Source organism: Hipposideros armiger, unplaced genomic scaffold, assembly GCF_001890085.2.
Source record: "Hipposideros armiger isolate ML-2016 unplaced genomic scaffold, ASM189008v1 scaffold_192, whole genome shotgun sequence".
Taxonomy (NCBI): Eukaryota; Metazoa; Chordata; class Mammalia; order Chiroptera; family Hipposideridae; genus Hipposideros; species Hipposideros armiger.
Genome location: NW_017731542.1, coordinates 2667063 through 2675800, shown reverse-complemented (window position 1 = coordinate 2675800; position 8738 = coordinate 2667063). Strand labels below are relative to the sequence as shown.

The following is an 8738-nucleotide window of genomic DNA, read 5'->3' as shown; positions in this document are numbered from 1 at the left end:
TATACCTTTTCACATACGTTTCAAAAGTAAAGATATTTTATTTAAAAAAATAACCACAATACCTTTATCATAGCTAAAAAAATTAACACTAATGTCTTAATGTTATCCAATATCCAGTTAGTGTACAAATTTCCCCCAATGAAAAAATGCATGTTTTCTAAATTTGTTTCCATTAAAATTCAAACAAGGATCTCTCTTATGGTTTTGTTTTGTCTGTCTGTTTTCTCTTTCTCTCTGTCTCTCTCCCTCCCTTTTTCCCTCTCTCCCTCCTTGCCTCTGTCCCAGTTTATTTGTTGAAGAAAGTGAGTGGTTTGTCCTGCAGAATTTTACATATTCCAGATTTTATTGATTGTACACTCTATATTTCCTACAAATCTAGATGCTTGATCAGATCCAAGTCCAAACTTTTAGCAAGAAAATCCATCGGTGATACTAGGCACATAATGTCCTTTTGCCTGTCTTGTGTTTGAAATTAGCAGACATCGATAGATCCAGCAATGCCTGGATCCCTTACTTCATTAGAGATGAAACAATGTTGATATTCAGCCCTGTCAATCCTTCCTCGTGTTTTGTCAGCTGGAAGAGATAAGAATAAGTCAAGAAATAGTGTGTCAGGATGCGTGAGGTCACCCAGGAGGGGGATAGAGAGACAGCCCTGGGGAATATCAACGTTTCAGGAAAAATGCGATGAAGAGAAGCTGGAAAAGAACCTGAAAAACAAAAGTCCTGGAAGGGTGGAGGGTGCCATCAAAGAAACCAATACGGAAGAAACTTTTCAAGAAATAGGGAGGAGTTCACAGTATCAGATGTCACAAAGATATCAAATAAGATAGACAGAAAAACATCACTCGGAAACAACAGCATCAAAGTATGCTCTTTACCACAATTCCCATTATTGTATTTGAAGAAACAAAAGGAGATCACATTTATTTAGTGCCTGAATTTATTTAGACACCTCCCCCCTCCAAAACTGGCTTCCACATGAGGGCTTCTACCACAAGGGGACGTTGACCTATCAGGTGAGTGGATAAGGCTGGTGCCTTCAGTCCCAGAGGGCTGAGTTTTCCAAGGAGAAATGAGTGCTGGGCAACGGACGCCAGCACTTCCATGAGGAAGCCATGCCTAGGACTATGTAACCAGCCTTGATTGTGACGATAGGCGAACTTCCTGAAAATCACCAGGTGGGGAATACCCACCTGGGGAGAGAAGCACAATCCAAAATGACCCGGATATTGAGTGTTAAAATTCCAGATGAATGAATTGTCAGCTAGGGAGACAACAGCAAGTGCCCAGTGGGTGGTTGAGAGTTGAGGTTGAGACAGGACCGCCCTGAAGAAGGCGTCCTAGTGAGTGCCCAGCATGGGCCACTGTGCCATGGGCTCCAGCGACAGTGGGTGGGTTGTGGGCTCTGCCAGGCAGTTCAAAAACTATCTGTTGAAAAGTAGTTGTGTGATAGAAAAGATCAAAGTTAATAAGAAAAACCCCATGAACTATTCTAGTAAATTTAAAGCAATAATATGAACCTTTTCCCGCATAACAAGGACCAGAAAAAAACACAGGTTTCAGACCCAGCTCTGCTTCTTATCAAAAGGAACTAAGGCAAATTACATTAAACCTTGAGCTTTTCTAAACATTTTATTATTATTATTATTATTATTATTATTATTATTATTATTATTATTATTTGCATTAGGCTTGTAAAATAGAGATGGCATTTCCCATCTCATAGTTTGTGTTTGGAATAAGTAGGTATATGTTTTAAACTATCAAAGAACCACACCCAGAATAAAAAGTCTACTCTTTGAGTTTTAAAAAGTTTAAACAACCAGGCCTGAGGCCATATAACCAGGTAATGTCTGGGCAGGTTGCAGGCTCTGCATACCTGGCCCTGACACTGAGCTCCCCCTCTGCCACCACGCTGCCACCCTTTCCTGGGCTCCATGCTAAGGGCACAAACAACACTCTGACTGCCCAACTCTTGGCAGATATCTGCGGCTGTGGCAACATCTCTGCCAGCTGGAAAGCGAGCTCCAAAAAAAGTAGCACTTACCAGCCTCAAGCTCTAAGAAAAGAGATTCATTGCAAAAGGATCAAAAGAAACAAAGGAAAATCACTTATTCCCTCCCCTATAGCCTGCTCGCCCCCTAATTAGCAACAGGGTCATTTGGAAATCTCAGACTAGCAAGTGACCTTAAAAGACTTTTGGCAGCAGTTTGATCAGTGTTCATATTGGTTTTGGAAGTCATGTACTAATCTGGGAAATATTCCTATGGCTTTCACCAGGAAGTAGGTAAACGGTTAGCCAAAGAATTTCCAAAGCGTGGAACCTGGTTTGCCAAAGAGATAAAAAATTTCTCCCAAAGACCTTAGACTTTGCCAGAATTCTTAGAGCAGCAGGGCTCCTGGTATAAAAAGAACACACATAACTAACATCTCAGGATGGGAATTAAAGTCCAACCAAATATGACTATGGAGGAGGCTTTTAATAAAAATTTATCTGTAAGGGCCGGCCGAGTGGCTCAGTTGGTTAAGAGCTCGCTCAAGGGTTTGAGCTCTGGGCAACAGCGGTTCGAGTCCCGGCCCGAACTGAGTAGCCGCTGAGCTGCCAACAGGTGGCAGGATGGCTCAGCTAAAAAAAAAAAAACAAAAACATTTATCTGTAAAGCAAATAAAGGTAACTATTAAAGTCTCATAGCTAATAAGTGCTGAGCAGGAATTTGAATCCTGTCCTCTTCATTTCCAAAGCTTGTGCCCTTATCACTATGGTGGTTAATTCTGTGTGTCAACCTGGCTAGGCCACGGAGGTAACTGTTATTTCTGTGCGTGTCTCTGAGGGTGTTTCTAAATGAGATGAACATTTATATCAGACAATCGAGTAAAGCAGAGTCCCCTTCCCAGTATGGGTGGGCCTCATCCAACCCACTGAAGGCTTGAATGGAAGAAAAAGGCCAGGTAACTGGGTTGTGACGTTGGTTAAAATTTACTAAAAATCACTGAGTGGTATATTGCTATGAGCAGATTTCATGATATATAAATTATACCCCAGTAATGCTGTTTTTAAAAAGAAAAATTTATTTCCTTAAAACAGTTAATTAAGTCAATGAACTTTAGCAAGACTGATCAAGGGAAAGAAAAGGGGAAAATACAAATTACCAATATCAGGAATGAAAAAAGAAACATCAGTACATATCCTGCAGATACTAAAAAAGATAACAAGAGTACAATACAAACAACTTTACAACTCTAAATTTGACAATTTATATGAAAGAGGCAAATTCCCTGAAAAATACTACTAACCAAAGGTAACACAAGAAGAAATTAAAAGTCTTAGATAGCATGTGAGGCCGGAATAGATACCAAAACTTCACACATTACAAAATATATACATGCAAAAATATTAAATAAAAAAAATTAGCAATCAAACATAACAATATACAAAAAAATAATATATTACTACCAAGTGAATTTATTCCAGGAAATTAAGGGCAGCTGAATATTTGAAAAATAGTCAACATAATTCACTGCATGTGGTTTTAAAATGCCCACTAATGCTTTAACATGCCGCTCTTCAATAGTTCCTGTCTCCTTAATGTGAGCTGGACTTAAAGACTTCCTTTTAACTAATAGAATAAAACAAAGTGATGGTACCTGACTTTGGAGACCACGCCATAAACGGCACTGTGTAAACAGCTTTGTCGTGATGATGCTCAAGCAGCCATGTGAAAATGTCCACTTCATAAGGAACCGAAGCCTTTGCCACCAGCTGGAGAGGAACGGAGGCCTCCCACCAACAGCCACGTCGGTCAGACTCCTTGCAAGTGGGTCCTGCAGCCCATCTAGACTCCAGATGACCACAACCCTGGCCACTGTCTTTCCTGTGACCTCACTGGGGACCCTGAGACAGAATCACTGAGCTAACCTGCTCCTGGATTTCCTACTCTCAGAAATTACATAAGAAAATAAATATGCTATTTTAAACTGCTAAATTTTGGGGTGATTTTTTACATGGCAATAGGTAACTTATATACCACAATAACTTACAAAAGAGAAAAGATATATATAGATAGATAGATAGATAGAGATAGAAAAAAAATATATAGATATAGATATATCTATCTATATCTATGTATATCTATCTCTATATCTATATCTATATATCTATATATCTATATCTATATCTATATCTATATCTATTGTGTCTGTCCAAATTTTACCTCCATTTTGAAAAACTGGATATCTGTGTTTTCCTGTATTGACCTATACTTCTCTGTATATTGTGGATACAATTTCTCTGTTGAAAATATGTAATTCAAATATCTCCCCTTCTCTATAGTTTTTATTTCTGATCCCATAATGGCGTCGTGATGATTTTATGTGGTTAGTTCTTTTTCTGTCCTATATGAGGAATCTTCGCCTTCTAGAAGGTCTTGAAGGCGTCCTACTTTGTTTTCTTCTAAAATACTTACGGTTTTGCCTTCCATGTTATTCTCTTGGGTGGGGGTATTTGTGCTAGAACAGCAAGCAGTGTGAAAACATGGCCCTTCAGATGATGTGCGGGGGTGCCGGGGTTGTAGAGGCAACTCTCTGTTCTCAGGCTTTCCTGGCACAAAAGAGAGAGAGAGAGACAATAATCTGATAGCCACCTGATTTAATAGGAATTCAGCTCAGTGCTCCGGGATTGCAGGACTTAAGGGGAACCACACCCCTTAAAGAATTCCATACGACAAACCCATTTCCCAGCCAGTCTACTGGTTGGTATATCTCGGGTATCCCTAAAATACCCCAGAGAGACAAGCCTCACCCCTGACTCCTGGTCCCAAGTTTTTAATCTGGGGACAACAGACCCACTGGAACTCTTTCTTAACCACAAATGTGTCCACATGACCCTCTGGGCCTGTAGCTCGTGCAAGCATGGCGTCTGGAAGATGATGTTATACAGGTGTGTTTGGGCCTCCATCTTCCCAGGTATTTTCCATGGCAAAGGCTGACCTTTAAATGCAGTTTAACGCTACCGACTGGCTACATTCACCACACTGAAGCTCTTCTCTAAGTTCCCCCACAGGCGTCTCACCCATCCACACGTGCTCTGTGCCCACGTCCGTTTCGCCCTGTGGTGTCTGCTGAGCGTGCAGCCCCGTCCTGCCCCTCACGCTGCTCATCGCCTGGATTCCTCAGCTAGCCCTGCCCCTTCCCCTCCACTTACTAGCCAGGGTCCTGCTTCAGCCTCACTGATACTAAGCCAAGGTCTCGCCGCCTGAGAATAAGGAGACTCTCGCCCCTGTATGAAGACTCAAGTCAATTTGACCTTAAATGATTTGAACTGTTGGGCCCTTGTCTTGGGGTGCAGCCCACCGCAGCCCTCACGCTTCTGCCTTACTGCCCTGTCCCTCTAGTATTTGAGGTGCCTTTGAGCAGAACCAAAGCACATTCTAATATCTATCTCATTTTGCTTTTATCTGACAACTTGAAGAAGTCACTGTCACTGATTTTTTTTACTTGGGTAAAATATTTACGTGATAAAATTTGCCATTTCGCTTTTTTGCGTGTGTACTTCAGTGACACTGACTGTCCACAATGGTGTGAAACCATCACCACTATCTAGTTCCTAACCTTTTTCATCTCTCCAAGCAGGAACTTGTACTCATGAATCTATTACTGATTTTAAATGATGAAAGTTTACATTTTCCGGATTACTGATTTGAGATAAGGTGGATGTAGCAATCACTAGGTACAGCCTTTTCTTATATTTAAATTTTCATTATGGGATTCTTGTCTTGGGAAGGGAGGACTGAAAATTAGTCCTCAGCCTGGCCTGGAGGCCATGGCTGCTCTGGAACTGACCTTACTGTGGTTAGAAGGGTTAGATCTCAGAACCAAGGCATTATGTGTGTCCTCTGTGTCACGATCAGCTTCCTTAGACATGCTCATTAGGCTCCATGCTTTGGGACAAATACAGAACAAGTGTTGAAGATGTAACCAGGAAAAATATCTCAGCAATGCCACCCAGCCGCCGACACACACCCGCCCCATGCCTTTAGTGACACCATCACTGCCCAGGACGGTGTGAGGCAGGTCGATGGACGGAGTGGAATGTAGACACGGATGACACTCGTGAGAAACCGGTATAAACCTAGTGCTATCTGGCCAGGACATCTGTTTTGACTTTTTGAAGTTGTGATTGTGTTGGTCGTATATCACACGGGGCGGTGGTTAAGTACAGGGTGGACCCTGGAATTAGCTATCTGGGTTCCAACCAGAGCAATGCCTCTCACTAAGCCTTAGAGCTTCCTCAGGGTTTGACTTACCAAGGCAAGTTAACAAGCCTCTCGCAGTCTCAGTTCTCCAAGCCGTATAATGCACATAAATATTGTCACTGTGTCATGAGGGTTAAGTGAAGTAAACCTTCTAAATTGCTCAGCTCAGTGTCTGACCCATATGTAGAGCAATTGTTCTAATATTAAAAGGATAAGTGAAACAATTCAATAAATCATTTTCAATAAGTGAAGTGTTTTAGGTGCTGCTTTTGCGATGCACAAGTGTGGCTGAAAAGACTTAAGGGTTTTAATTAACAAGGCTGTTCCAAATGCCAAGTTTACAGATGATCCAAACTGTTTCTTTAAATAGCAGCTGGATGTCAAGTTTCTGCATGGAGCAAATGAAGCATTGCTTTCACCGTCTTTCCCTTCTGGTTCAGACAAGCGCCTGAACCCCAAGCGATATTCTAACATAGCCACACGGTCATGGTTACTCATCTATAACCTTGATTGAATCCATTAGTTTTGTGGGGAGGAGGCTTGGGCATTCATTAGTTACACGGGGAGTCCAGAGAAAAGTTCAAGTTCATGAGCAGTTTGTCCTTTGTACTGTTTGAGATTATTCTGACTCCATTTCGATGGATTGCAACAGCCCAGGTGATTGCACACCTGAACGTGTCCTTGGAATGTATGAGCCGCAAACATATGCCAACTATTCCAGCTATGTCTCCATAGTTCAGCACAAGTATCTTTTCGCAAACAAGAACCGAAACAGCCCTGGTCCCATCGCTAGCACGTGTTCAGCAGCCGCAGGCTCTCAGGCCATTACCCCCATCTCAGGTCAGAGGGTGAATACCCACAGATAAGGATGATTCAGACTGAAGGCTCAAACCTAAATATAGGTGACCCAGGAGAAACCACAGTGTCCATTTTAGAGTTTTTTAGAGATGGCAGACAGAATAGTAATTGGGTCTATTCATAACTAGGTCAATGATTTCCAAAGGCTTAAATATGTCCAATGGATGTGACCACCCTAGACCCCTATAGACTCAGCAGCCAAGATCTTGATCACAAGCAAGAAAAGGAAGAAGTTGGCTGCTCTTAAAATCTGGAAGACATTCACAGCCCAGAAAAAGGAGGTTCCCCTGACCTCTCTGAGGGATAATACTAGAGTCCAGACACAAGAAGAATCTAGCAGAACTCATACAGGGAGAGAGCTTAAAAGAAAAACAAAGAAACGAAACAACAACAAAACGTTCCGGTGGGACCTGACGTATAAACCGAGATCTAGTACATGAAGGTCGGTCACAGGTCTTGATCACACCTGGGTGGGGAGACACAGGACTGAGCCAGTGCTCCTATTCCCAGGCAGAGGACAGAAACACATTTTGGAAAACCACAGCAAGAAGCAGCCAGTGAGGCTACTGTATTGCAAGGATAAAAAATCATGGCGTATCCAGGTAGAAAAAACCAAGTTACATTTGGGGTTGGGGGGAGTCGGGCTCTCTATTGTAACCAGAAATGCCAAATGACAGTGGACCAATGGCTGTCAGAACTGTTACACACTCAAGTTGTCCTTCAAATATAAAGGCCAAAAATATTCTCAACCATGTAAGGATCTAGAAACTATTATACCAGTAAGATTTTTAAATACGATCTTTACACATAAGGCACAACAATAAAAGTGCTTAATATTAATAAAATCCATCCACCAATCTAACTACAGCATTCATTGGTGTTGAGTATTCATTCTATTTAAGTATATAAGTATGGGACTAAATCAATGTAGTAAATAGTGATTATAAGAAAATACATAAATGTTATTTCCATGGACACATTAAAAAAAAAAGATGTAATACCTAAAGCTTGCAAGGATGCCAAGAAACGACCACTCATAACACCGCAAGTCTGAATGCAAAATGGTACAGCCACTCGGGAGTGCGGCAGTCCTCACAAAACCAAGCAGATACTTTACCATACATCCTAGCAATTGCATTCTCGGGTATTTATACCAGAGAAATTTAAACTTATGTTCCCGGAAAGGCCTGCACATGAATGCATATAGAAACTTTATCTGTGACAACCCAAAACTGGAAACAATCCAGACACCCTTCAATGGGTGACTGGTTAAACAAGCTGGTGTAGGTACATCAGTACCGTAGAGTACCATTTGGCAATGAAGAGGAGCCAGCTACTGATGCACACAACAACTCGGATGAATGTCAAGGGGATTGTGCAGCGGGAAAAGGCCAGTATCAAAAGTTTCCAGAATGCGTAATTTCATTTATATAATATTCTTGAAATGACAAAAATTAGAAAGATGGAAAACAGGTTCTTGGTGCAAGGTTTGAGGGACACTTGTGATAGAACTCTTCTGTATCTTGACTGCTGTGGGGGTCACACAAATCTACACATGTGAGAAAATCCCACAGAACTAAACACACACACACACACACACACACACACACACACACACACACACAC

The 8738-nt window shown here is 41.6% G+C and overlaps 1 long non-coding RNA gene across 2 annotated transcripts in view; it reads right to left on the bottom strand.

The window, feature by feature from the left end:
* Window positions 1-318: 318 nt before the first annotated feature.
* Window positions 319-8738, bottom strand: part of LOC109388367 (uncharacterized) — a 13417-nt gene continuing 4997 nt past the window's right edge. Inside the window, exons 2-4 of one of the 2 annotated variants that reach the window (XR_002125201.1) lie at window positions 5842-5939; window positions 4467-4600; window positions 319-576 (exon numbers count right to left, since the gene is read on the bottom strand). This is a non-coding gene — a long non-coding RNA (uncharacterized LOC109388367). The remainder of the gene's footprint in view (window positions 577-4466; window positions 4601-5841; window positions 5940-8738) is intronic. The other variant, XR_002125200.1, reaches the window with a different exon arrangement.